Source organism: Schistocerca gregaria, chromosome 2, assembly GCF_023897955.1.
Source record: "Schistocerca gregaria isolate iqSchGreg1 chromosome 2, iqSchGreg1.2, whole genome shotgun sequence".
Taxonomy (NCBI): Eukaryota; Metazoa; Arthropoda; class Insecta; order Orthoptera; family Acrididae; genus Schistocerca; species Schistocerca gregaria.
Genome location: NC_064921.1, coordinates 827,234,475 through 827,247,617, shown reverse-complemented (window position 1 = coordinate 827,247,617; position 13,143 = coordinate 827,234,475). Strand labels below are relative to the sequence as shown.

The following is a 13,143-nucleotide window of genomic DNA, read 5'->3' as shown; positions in this document are numbered from 1 at the left end:
AAGTATGTCGGGTGACATATCCTTCTACTTGTTACGACATATAAAATCTCATTTAAGGTGCGAAATTGATATTCATTCGATCTGCCATCTTACAAGTTAGCAACACAGGCACAGTCAGTGGTCAGGTTAAGGGATTTCAGGCAGAGACCGACGGAGATGGTAGATATTGTCGGCTGTGCACCTGTTGAATGGACTACTCTGGTATCCACTTTAAGTGATTCAGGGCATCTAGGAAGACCTCCATCATGATAGACGGATATCGATTGTATTTCCTAAATATGAACAGAGCATTTTAACCATTGTCCAGTTTGTAAGTACAACGTTCAGCAGTTATCTTCGATATTGTTGTAAAGCATTCCTTTATTTCTGATAATTTAGTAATATGAGGTGGAAGCGAAGTGACTTTGCATCATCTGTACATCGAAAATAGTCCGTCAAATGGAAGAACAAAATACAGATATGAAGGTTAAGGGGGGAGAAAAGCAAGGAAAGCAACTAATGTCACCTGCATTGGGGCTCCATGCGGAATCAGCAGCCACGAGTGAAAATGTGTGCCGGACTGTAACTTGGAGCTGGTATCTCCTGCTTACTAGGCTGCCACGTTAACCAATGCGCCAGGCAGACACAGTGTTCATTGCAAATGCACAGACTATCTCAGCAAACTCCCCGGCTGGCCCAGCCTTCCACCTAATGCCACTTACCTGACCCTGTCCATATACCCCATAAACTAAACCAAACTCCTTCCAAACAGGCCACGAAGGCTCAGTGGGACCGACCGGCCGCCGTGTCTTCCTCAGTCCACAGGCGTCACTGGATGCAGATATGGAGAGGTATGTGGTCAGCACACAGCTCTCCCTGCCGTATGTCAGTTTACGAGACTGCCATATCCTCCATTCTCGTTAATTTTAGATTCTTGCTAGAGGTTGAACATAAATTTGCATCCGCACTGAAGATTGAGGATCCATTGCCCATCAAGGTGAATCAGTTATATGAATGTGTGTTCTCTGTTCCTTCAGACACGTGCCGGCCGAAGTGACCGAGCGGTTCTAGGCGCTACGGTCTGGAACTGCACGACCGCTACGGTCGCAAGTTCGAATCCTGCCTCGGGCATGGATGTGTGATGTCGTTAGATTAGTTAGGTTTAAGTAGTTCTAAGTTCTAGGGGACTGATGACCTCAGCAGTTAAATCCCATAGGGCTCAGAGCCAGCCTTCAAATATGTCCAAACGAACAGACACAACGCATTCATATAACAAATATATATACCAAAATATATTAATTGTACAATCGGCATCCCAGCAACAATTAAATTCAATGTACCGAAATACTCTCACTCAGTTATAGGCCTATAAATGATCCTCTCTTCCGTTTGCTGTTCTTCAACCCTCAATTTTTGTTAGATATTGAGACACCTTAAAAAGCATTATATGTTTAAATATTGGCTGAAATCGTATATGATTTTTATCGAATGAAACTAATCTGTAATGAAAATATTGTTGCCTGATTTCTTAAGGTATGTAGCTTTCTTCGAATTTTGCAATAGACAGCAAAAATGTTGCTGTAGTTGTCACCTGCAATTTTCTACTTGCAAAGTGTGGTGGGATCAGTCCAGACAAATATTGCCCATTAAGTCACTCATTCAACGTACAGTTTCAGCGATAAGCGTCTGTTTACTTCCCATTTTAAATAGATCGATTTTTAAATCGAAAATTTAATTGTCTATTCGAAAGACCAATCCCAAATTAATGTAGTGCCTCATTTGTTTCATCGATATGTATTAACAGGGACAGTAAAACAGGAAGAATAACAAGTACTCCAGCAGCAACTGATCAGCGCTGCTGCATAGCCGTAGCAGTCAGTGCCGGCCATGGCGATGCGTCGCTGGTGTAGCAGTGGATATTCTTCGTATTTTACTGCCCTTGTTAGTATGCATCGATAAAACAACTGTTGCATTACACTAATTTGGGAATGCTCTGTCGAATGGGCACATAAATTTCCGATTTAAAAATAATTTGTTTGGAATGGGAAACAAACCGACGCTTACCGCCGCGCGCCGTGTAAAAAACCTGATGACCAGTATTTGTTTGGGCTGATTCCAGCTACATTCTGCAAAACGAAAAATGCAGATATCTGATCAGACACCAGAGAAAATACGCCTGACGACTCTCAGGACAGAAGGGAAATGTGAAATGTTCCGATTACCACTATGCACAAGAAGATAAGAAGTGCCAATGATAATTTCGATGTTGAGCGCCTAACAATCGTCTTAATTCGTCTGTCTGTCTCTCTCTCTCTCTCTCTCTCTCTCTCTCTCTCTCTCTCTCTCACACACACACACACACACACACACACACACACACACACATACACGCACGTGTGTGGTGAGATAAAGCAAGACGGTGGTTACGGCGCCAACATTGAAATTATCATTGCCCTATCTACGTATCACTGCATTACTCTAAAGGGAACATTTCACATTCCGCATTTCGTTTGATTCGTACAATTTTCTGCACATATTTTTCGTTTCTTTTTTTATTGCAACAGACCAGGTATCCGACGTTATTTTTAATATCAACGAGAGCGAGATGGTCCCGCTCAATAGCAACGCTGAATTCTGCATCATTGTCTTCCAGACGTTAATGACGTGTCTACTGCGGATTTAGATGGAATGGGGAGAAAAGATTACGACTCAACGTCCCATCGACGACAACAGCTTTAGTGACGGAGCACAAGACCGGATTCGACAAAAACGGGACAGGAAACCGGCCGCGTCCTTTTAGGGTACCATCCGAGCATTCTTCAGTGGTTTCAGGAAACCAAGTAAAAATTCCTTCCGAATGAGAGTCCAGTACTTATAGCTCTGCGTCGATTCTCTGAATGCTTTTTCCTTTTTATCCTTTTTGTTGATATTTAACAGTTACCACGCAATCATGCAATACCCTTACACAGTATCATTCTATTCCACTTACTCTGCAACTTTTTAAATTGTTTAATAATTGCAATTATACCAGTGCACCTCATCAATAAAAAGAATTGTAAATCATCGTATTTCTACTTACGACTGCACAACGGATTTGTTAATCCACTCTTGGGGTGGGCAATGTAGGATCTGGACTTTAGCTTGGTTCGCTTAGTAGCGTAGGGGATGTTCAAGCACAGCGCTTTAAGGCCTACGCATTTATTAAGAAACTGACGGTTAGAGCATTATAATGTAACAGCCAGGTTAGCAAAATAATTTGTGAATATACAGTCTGCATGGATAGATCCCTTGTGATTAATAATCTTTCAGAAACAGAATTATTTAAATCCAATAATTTTTTTATTGTAAATATTTCAGACATTAGGCACGGTGGACTTACACAATGGCGGTTTCAAATGTAAACAAAGATTAATAATAATTAAAGTTGTGCCGCAGAGCAACGTAAAACGAAGAAATGTGCGCAAAGTTCGTGAAAAGGTCAGTAATCCCTAAATTTGTATGTAAACACTTGAAGTCCCACAGCACGATTTCTATTTAATCGGGACACAAAGCTAAAGTTAAGTTCAGTGTCCCAAAAATATCTGCAAAAAAACTAGAAAACTAGTTCATCACAGCTGAGTCACAGCAAAATATCTAAAGTCCTCAACCACCTCAAGTCCGTCAAATAAAGTTGAAGTTCTTATGGGCACTCAAACTCAGTCACTGAATAGCGCCGTAAAATACTGTTGCCTCCAGCGAAACACATAGAGCCTGCAGCTTCCAAAAAAACTCCAACGAAAGGTTAACGTACGTAACTAGCACGGCTGCTTCGCCGTCTAGAATATCTCTACTGCCGCCAAGCACATCCGTCGATACAACAGCAATCACAAAAGACGATAACTTCTAACGATGAAAGTCTACCGAACAAAAACGGAACTGCTTGTGTATGCTGGTAGCCCTTGAATACTTTCTGTGACGTCACTCACTACTGAATCCATATTAAATACTGAAACAATTACCACCATTCAAAACTGAGACTATTTGCACAACCGAATATAAACCCACAATTATTACTATGATTTTGCTATAGTTAATTTCACATACAATACAGTACTAAATAGGTTATTAGCAAAATTCCTAAACTTGCATACATTCAGTTCAACAATATGAACTAGTTATGTTAAAAATTGCGAAGTACATACGGCCAGCTAGAAGAAAGTGTGTCCTTCTGCCCTCTAGCTATGTATTCATTCATGCAAATGTTGTAGTTTTTAAAATGACGGAAAAATATCACAGCACCGTGGAGGAGTTGTGCGACATAAACGACAGTTGGTATACGTGTTTCTACGTCTATAAGCTGATATCTAATCAAATTTCGCGCCAGTCGCTACTAGCACCATTATGTGAAAAAGGTCAGATTTGTTTTCAATACACACGGTATCGGTCATGAGCGTTAATTACGTTAGAGATCGGACGTGGTGAGATGATGTTGGCCAAGAATGCGTGTAAGGTTACAAAGATGCCATTCTTAACACCCGACTGAGTTTGAACGAGGTCGCGTAATAAGGCTGCGAGAAGCTGGATGTTCCAACTGCGATACTGCAAAAAGGCTTGGCGGGAATGTACCCACTGTACACGATTGCTGGCAGCGGTGCACGAGTATGTTGGGTATCTAGAAGGCCGAGATCTGGACAGCCACGTGGCACTACCGAGAGGAAAGATGCGTGTGATTCTGGCGCATCGTACTGCATCCATAGCAGCAGTTTCAATAACGGTTGGCACAACTGTGACACGACGAACTGTTAGAAATCGGTTACTTCAAGGAACCCCCCAACCCCCACCTCCAGCTATGCACCCTGTAATGTTCATTCCACTGACCCCAAACCACCGACTGAAGTCGCGTCAAGAGAGAGCGCATTGAAAGGCAGGGTGGAGGTGGTGTATTTTCTGATGAAAGCTGGTTCTGCCTCGTTACCAGAGATGGTCTTGTATTGGATAGAACGAGGCCAGTTGAGAGACTGCAAACAACCTGTCTTTGTGCTAGACACACTGGACCTACAGTTGGAGTTATGTTCTGGGCTGTGATTTCATAAAAGACATAAGGAGCACTCTTTGGTTATCTCACGCACCCCGACTACAAGTTTGTACATTATTCTGGTGATTCGAGCTCTTGTGCTACCATTCATGAACAGCATTTAATGGGGTGTTTTCCAACAGGATAACTCTCGACCACATCGCTGTTGCAAACCAACACGCTCTATAGAGTGTCGACGTGTTGCCTTGGCATTCCCGATCACCAGATCTGTCTCCAATCGAGCACATATGGGACATCATCGGACGACAACTCCAGCATCATACACAGACAGACAGCATTAACCGTACCTGGACTGACCGACCATGTGCAACAGGTGTGGAACTCCGCCTCACAAACTGACCCCCGGCACCTGTACAACACAATGCATGAACATTTCAATGCTTCCATTTAACAGACCGCCGGTTATACCGGTTATTGATGTACCAGCATTTCAAATTTGCACTTACTTATCTCGCGCTTACGTTAATCTGTGATCTTGCAAATATTATTCACATAAATATATTTCCCAGAGAAATGCATTCCCGAATTTTGATCGCTGGAAATTAATTAATTTTTGGTGTTGAGATTTTTTTCCGACAGTGTCTCAAGCGCACTTCCATAGAGATCCAATACAAGTTTTATTTATGACCCGTCACATACACTAAGCCGTGCGCGGATCGTGTTCGTGCAATCTATTGCTTCGTATCTTGCCTTTGCGGTACTGCCGTCCCGTTTCTTATTCGATTTACTGGAGTCACTAAGTTGCTGGCTTGCCTGCGCTTGAGTGACAGCAGCAGCGTTTATCGATACGAGCACAGTCGTGCTATCTTTGGAGCGGCCGCTAGTATTTCCGGGTCGTCGTGTATCCGAGTTGTGAACGGACATCAAGGAAGTCGGGATGGAGCTCCAGTGAGGTCTGGACAGCCAGTTCTCGCCCGACCGCTGGGGACACACACATACATGCACTGTCCGACGGAAGGAGACTTTGAGTGGCGACGACCCTTGATTGGTCGTTCGGTCGGTCGTCTCATCGGGCGTACGTGTATTTGGTCCTCCGATCGCTTCGGGGCCCCTTCAGTGCGTGCCGGCACGGTAGCTCAGCGTGTTCGGTGAGAGGGCTACGTTACCTCTGTAATAAAAAAAATTGAGTTAATCGATCATCAACGAACTTAAACGGATGTCTTACGACGTCCGCCCCGAGCAGATGCAACGAACAAAAGCGAACAAAATGAGATTTAAAAAAAAAGTGGGTCGTCTTGCGGGACTTGTCAGTTCCTTCCTTGTGCAGAGATGTCGGGTGGCCAAAGGGGCGATGTTCCCTCTGCATGGTTGAGACCGAGCCAGTATCTCCGGGTCGTCGTGTGTTTGAGTTGGGTCGGAACGGAGCAGCAGTGGGGTCCGGCCAGCCATGAATCGCCCGATCGTTGCCGACACACATGGCTTGAGTGGGGACGACCTTGGTTGGTCGTTGGGTTGGTCGTCTCATCGGACGAGGTGTATTTGGTCGCCGACCGCTTCTGGGTTATCTGTGTGTGTCAACTTGTGATTCATCTTGGTTGTTCCAGTCTTTATTCTAAATTATTTATCTGACTTGTTGTTCAGGCCTTCAACCGTTGTTTCAAATTTGTTTGTAGCCTTCTGCCGTGCGATAAGTTAATCAGGCTTCGACCGCTCTGGTGTAAGTTTAAAATGAAAATTTCTTGCTTAGAAAAAAAATTGTTTATTCATGTGCCTTAATTATAGTTGTCTTTAAGACGTGTGGTGTAGGCCTTCAGCATGCATTGCATGTTTTTTTTTTAATTTTACCTTCTATTTTTAATTGCTTTTGATTTCTAAGCCAGGTCTTTAGCCGTTCTTGTGTTTTGCCTTCAGCAAAGAAACCATCTCAAGTTTTCTTTAACTAAGCTCTCAAATGGTTCAAATGGCTCTGAGCACTATGGGACTCAACTGCTGTGGTCATCAGTCCCTTAGAACTTAGAACTACTTAAACCTAACTAACCTAAGGACGTCACACACATCCATGCCCGAGGCAGGATTCGAACCTGCGACCGTAGCAGTCGCACGGTTCCGGACTGCGCGCCTAGAACCGCGAGACCACCGCGGCCGGCTTTAACTAAGCCTTCAGCCGTATTGTTTAATTTTGATCTTTTAGGCCAATGTTTAAATAAGTGGTTCTTAGAAAAATAAAGATGTGTGTTTGATTGTGTAACTCACAGTAACTGTTTACGGCCCCATCCACAACCTTAACCTTATCCTGTGCGCTCTCTGACTACCTACCAACCAAGTCGTATACACAAACATTAAAAATATATCTAATAATAAACGTAGGCAATTATTATCTAGGATTCATATTACACAGTCCAATTACATTAATGTGAGCGCCACCGATGTTGGATGTCATCGTGCAATAACCACTCACAGATGGCAGGTGGCAGCACTGGCAGTGAAGGATATGTAAAGCGTGTCTGGCGATGCGGAAAGCAATCGTATCTTAGCCGTAATGCGGAAATTGAATGATTTTTCTCACGTACAAAACAGCGCGTGATCGTTGGCTTTCGGCCCAAGCAGTTTCAAAACGGCGAAGTCTGTAAACTGCTCGTATGGCGCCGTGGTTGAGGTACACCGTTTATGTCAAAATGGTGCTCTCCAAAACCAGTGCCAAGGCACCATGGGCCGTAGATGCCAGGATGAACGACGGCTGCAGAGATGCATACCGCTGAATAGCCTTGCAACTTATGAGCAGCTGACCACCCAGGTGAACTAAGTGGTTACCAACAGTGTCTCCTCGACGGCCTTTCAGCGAACATTGATTCCTATGGACCTCCGCGGCAGGCGCCTGGTCCATGCACCCATGCTAGTTTCCTTCCATCGGCAAAGAAGCCTGGAATTTGCATTCCAGTACCGCAGCTGGACATCCAGTGAGAGCCAACAGCTGTGAATCACGTGCTGCATCGGACAGATGCCCGTTGGTGTGATGCATCTGAAATCGAACAACCTGCAACAGAGGACCTTCCCTGGGTGATGACGTGATTCTGAAAGGCATTATGGATCAACATAAGTATGCATATCCACCCTTACACGCAGTTTGTTATTCCTCGGCACGATAGCATCTACCATCAGGTCAGTGCAACGTGTCATAGCTGGCAGTGTACGTGCGTGGTTCGCAGAGCACCAGGATGACTTTATTGTACTCACCTGGCTACCAAAGTTCCCGAATTAAAACACAATCACGAATCTGTAGGACCACCTCGATCGATCTGTTCACGCCATAGATCCCCAACCGAGAACCCTAGCGCAGCTGGCCACGGCACTGCGCTACATTACAGAACCTCAATTATTCTCTTCCTGCAGTTAGCCGGGCTGAAAAAGCGTTCGTTATTCAGGGTTTTGGCAACAGCCTTGCCGCTGTGGATTCACCGGTTCCCGACATATCAATTTCAGCACTGTCGGGCGTGGCCGGCACTTGGATGGGTGACCATCCAGAGCGCCATGCGCTGTTGGCATTTTTTGGTGTGTACGCTGTTGTGGTTGGCAGGAGAGCCAACCGTGTTCCTAAGGGAGGCCGAAATGCACGCGATTTAGCTTACGCAGGCTGCCGTGAGGTCTGGAACAGGACAAGGAAATCAGAATTTAGAAACAACGGACGAAGCTGGTGGAATACTTCACTTTAATCCATTAAGGATGAACGTCGCTCTTGACGTTACATAGTTCACAATATCAATAGTAACTCATAATGGCTCCTTGCTAGGTCGTAGCAAATGACGTAGCTGAAGGCTATGCTAAACTATCTTCTCGGCAAATGAGAACGTAAGTAGGCAGTGAACCATCGCTAGCAAAGTCGGCTGTACAACTGGACGAGTGCTAGGAAGTCTCTCTAGACCTGCCGTGTGGGGGTGCTCGGTCTGCAATCATTGATGGTGGCGACACGCGGGTCCGACCTATACTACCGGACCGCGGCCGATTTAAAGGCTACCACCTAGCAAGTGTGGTGTCTGGTGGAGACACCACACACGCAGCCTCGTGAGGCCTATTGAGGAGCTACTCGACCGAATAGTAGCGGCTCCGGTCAAGGAAAACCATCATAGCAACCAGGAGAGCGGTGTGCTGACCACACGCCCCTCCTATCCCCGTCCTCATTGAGGATGACACGGCGGTCGGATGGTCCCGATGGGCCACTTGTGGCTATTCAGGTTTTTGACGGGTGGTCACATTGATGACATTCGACAGTGTACATGCTTGTAGAGGACTTTGGCTGTAGCACATTTGCATATCTATATTTATAAAATCGTTTGTAACTTTTGATATACATGCAGGATCTTCTGTAGGGTTTACTGACTTTGTCAGCTTTTATTTGATACTTTACATGGTTTAATTGTGATCAATTAAACTTGCAATGAGCTTGTCTCAAAGTTGCGATTTTTATGGTGTATTACGCCACGTTTGTATGGTCTGTAACGTAGTTTCCCTGAAAATTCAATATCCGTAATATATAGGATGTAAATTTTAAGTTGACTAACCAGAATAACTCGAAAAATAAGCTTCATACGAAAAAGTGTGTAGAATCCTGTGGATTATTTTCGAGGGGTACATCTGCTGGTGCTAAAATTAGCCTGCCACCCCTGCCCCCTGGGGATGGTGCTGGAGGCAACTTTAATATTTCAAATGGGAACCTCCATTTTTTATTGCAGAATCAGATCCTACGTAAAAAAACTACTTATATTTTGTCTTAAACATTTGTTTTGATTCTTGGTAGTTGGCGCTGTAATTCAAGAAAATCCAACATCTCATTTTTGCGTGGAAAATGATTACGGATAAATTAAAAATACTTATTTACTTCGTATATTTGATTCGCTAAAACTAACTCTCCCTCTCTCCTCATAGGGTGGGGTTTGAGAAACAGGAATTAGAGCTTTACAAATGTTGACCCAAATATTTGGGTTAGTCTTTTCCTCAGTTAGTCTTGTACTTGGTTTGCTCTGTGAGTTAATGAGTTTACTCGTTAGTAAATAGGATGTTTGGTTAGTTAGTTAGCTAGTCAGTTCATCTGATAATGAAAAGTTGTGTGGCCTCATGACCACGAAACAAACAAAACTTACCCTAATCGGCGTAAAAATTAATACTCCTCTCCCTCAACCCTTAAGTCACCCCTTTTGTCATCTCAGTGCATGGAATATGAACGTTCCGACGAATGCGTGCAATTAATTGTGCTCTGCACTGCAACTGTTGGAACTATTGAGCGGATAAGTTGCTAACGCGTCAGCTTTGCAAGGCGGTGCCGTTTTCAAATCGCATTTCATTTCCCGTTGTCGGCATTATTCTGCCGCTTAATGCTAACCCAGCCCCCAAAACGAGTGATCCGAATGTATCTGAATTCGGTAAATGTGTACAACAGAGTACCAGCAGTAAGTGGTTAAGACACCAAAGAGAAGGAGTCAGATGTGGCCCAGCAAAAATGCAAAGGTTAGTGTTACGCCATCAATAGAACGAAGTAGAATGGAAAAGCTACTTCAGTGAGGCATCGTCATGCCTCGTCAGCGTCAAAGGGCGCTGTATTAACTTCTGAATGAGTTACAAAGGGGCAGCACGATACGCTTACTTGTAAAGGTCTCTGTTATACTGTGAAATTTCATATCGTACACGCCACATCCTCACGGTATGTGTGTGAAATCGGAGTACAGGAAGTGACAAGCGAGTGCTGGACCACACAATGTGACCACAGAACGAGATGCATGGTCCAAATGGACGGTTAAGCTTCATCTGTAATGTTGGTTCTATACTGGAACAATGCAACTAACATTCGCTTACTGCGCCCTACTTTACTACTTTACTTTGCTTCGTTATCAAAATTCTCTCGACACTTTACACTTCGCATTCACAACACTCCTACATACAGTCAACTACACAACATCTCAGCGTTTTAAATTTTTGTAGTTGGGGAACAGTTCTTGTAGATCAACTAGTATACTACACGTCAGAGTCTGCGTATTACTTATTCCAGGCATTTCATCATTAACGCACAATACGGACATTCGGTTTTTGTCGATAATGGAATATCAATTTTCTCAAATCATACGGTATCAAAGCAGTAAGGATATATAACAGTTATCTACTTATTATCGCCTGCGACTTTCTTCTAAATAAGTAATTCTTTTTTCTACATAAGAGAAGAAAGTCACTAAATAGTTTATGGCTTCTGCGTACATATAACTACCTTTCTTTTGTTCACTTTTACTATTAATGTCTTTCAATGCCGAGAGATATATGCAAAGAAGTCTGACGGCGACTAAAGCCGCAATCTGTCTTCGCTGACTTTGCTAAGATGACGTGACGTCTTCCATGATTTTACACCAGTTTACCCTGAAATGATTATGAATGTTTTTGGACGACAAATTAGCTTTAATAAACAGCTTTTCTGAATATTATATATCAGTTTGGAGCACTACGTGAAGGAATATCCAGATTGGTCTAAAATTTCCAATTTACACACAGTCGCCGATTTCAGACATATTTGATCGCAATGCCCAGTAAGTGATTGTAGGGGCGTGATCCTTTACTAAACAGAAAAGACACCCATCAGTCGGATGTGCTATGCCTTCAAAAAAGTACTGGGTAGCAATTGAAGATTCCTCAGCGTCATTTAGTAAAAACTGACACACTTGTGTCATTCACAGCTCACACATCAGTTCTTGGATGTTCATAAATCGCGTGCTGAATCTCAGGTTAAGTATGACTCGTTCCTTAACTTTATCTTGTTCACAAGCTGTTACGCCTTGAACCGTTCATATCCTCATTTTCAGAAACTAACGCCAGGTTTATTTTCTTTCCGTTCTTCCACTTTCCTTTATTGTCCGTTCTTCTGATTTTACACACAAACATAACGTCCATACAACGGTTTTCTAATTGCATTTATCCGTTATTTCGTTTATTTTTCCTTTTTGATATTTATGAGGATAGTTGACACGTTTTTTGTGTAAAAGTATGAGCAATCCAGAAAGCTAGTCATACTGGTATATATCACGATCAATAACAATAAAAATGAATAAAGTTTTATCTGTCGTAAGGTGGAAAAAATGTAATGAAACAAATTATTAAATGAATAAAAATTTGATTGATTACACCATAAATTTACAGAGAACATAATTTCTGTCTAAACAGAGAAAATACATATCTTTGGACAAGATTGACTTCGGAGGTTAGTGGCATCATGTAGGGCGAGGGGACAGTGTAACATAACAGTCGCAACACTCCGTCCCGGTTTTGTTACCCACAGCGATTGCAGCGCACCAAGCGGCCAGGAAGTTGTACTGTTGAGTTCGGCGATATCTTGTGAAAGCGAAAGTGAATCTTAATTGTTTATATTGACCTGTAGAATAGTTTTTACAAACGGAAGAGTCTGTAGCGAAATAAACTGCAGCAAAAACAAGAAGACACTACATTTGCCTTTTTCTTAGGTTTTTTAACGACCCTAGGAGGTGTGAACCGCTACATTACAGAACAATTTACTTGCGATTTTATTATAACCTACAGATATTTACTGGAGAATGTCGTGTTCTTTAAGAACAAAACAATTGCTAGTAAACAGCAGAAGACCTGACGTTTTGCAGAAAGCAGTCGTATATCTACTCAAAAACGTGAAGTTTTCTTCGCTTCACTTCGAGTCTAATCAGTGAATGTGGAGCATAGGTAACGTGTATATGGAATGAAATACCTACATTACTTAACGCAGCGCCGGCCTTTGTGGCCGAGCGGTTCAAGGCGCTTCAGTCTGGAACCGCGCGATCGCTACGGTCGCAGTTTCGAATCCTGCCTGGGGCAGGGAAGTGTGTGAGATCCTTACGTTAGTTAGATTTAAGTAGTTCTAAGTTCTAGGGGACTGACGACCTCAGATGTTTAGTCCTATAGTGCTCAGAGCCATTTGAACTTAACGCAGCAGACAAGCTATCACAACTGTAGCTGAAGAAACAACCACACACGCGTGATAATAAAACATGCAGTATAACTGCTTTCCAACACAGAAGAAACCTTCCACAATTGTTTTACGTCATAAATGGCAAGAGTTTTCAACACCTTCGCTTTTTAAACTAAAGTAATTATATTCACAAAAATATTTA

At 43.1% G+C, this 13,143-nt stretch overlaps 1 protein-coding gene across 2 annotated transcripts in view; it reads left to right on the top strand.

Moving 5' to 3' along the window:
- LOC126335180 (uncharacterized) overlaps positions 1 to 13,143 on the top strand; it is a 284,521-nt gene that overhangs the window by 71,345 nt on the left and 200,033 nt on the right. The gene's annotated exons all lie outside the window — the stretch shown is intronic.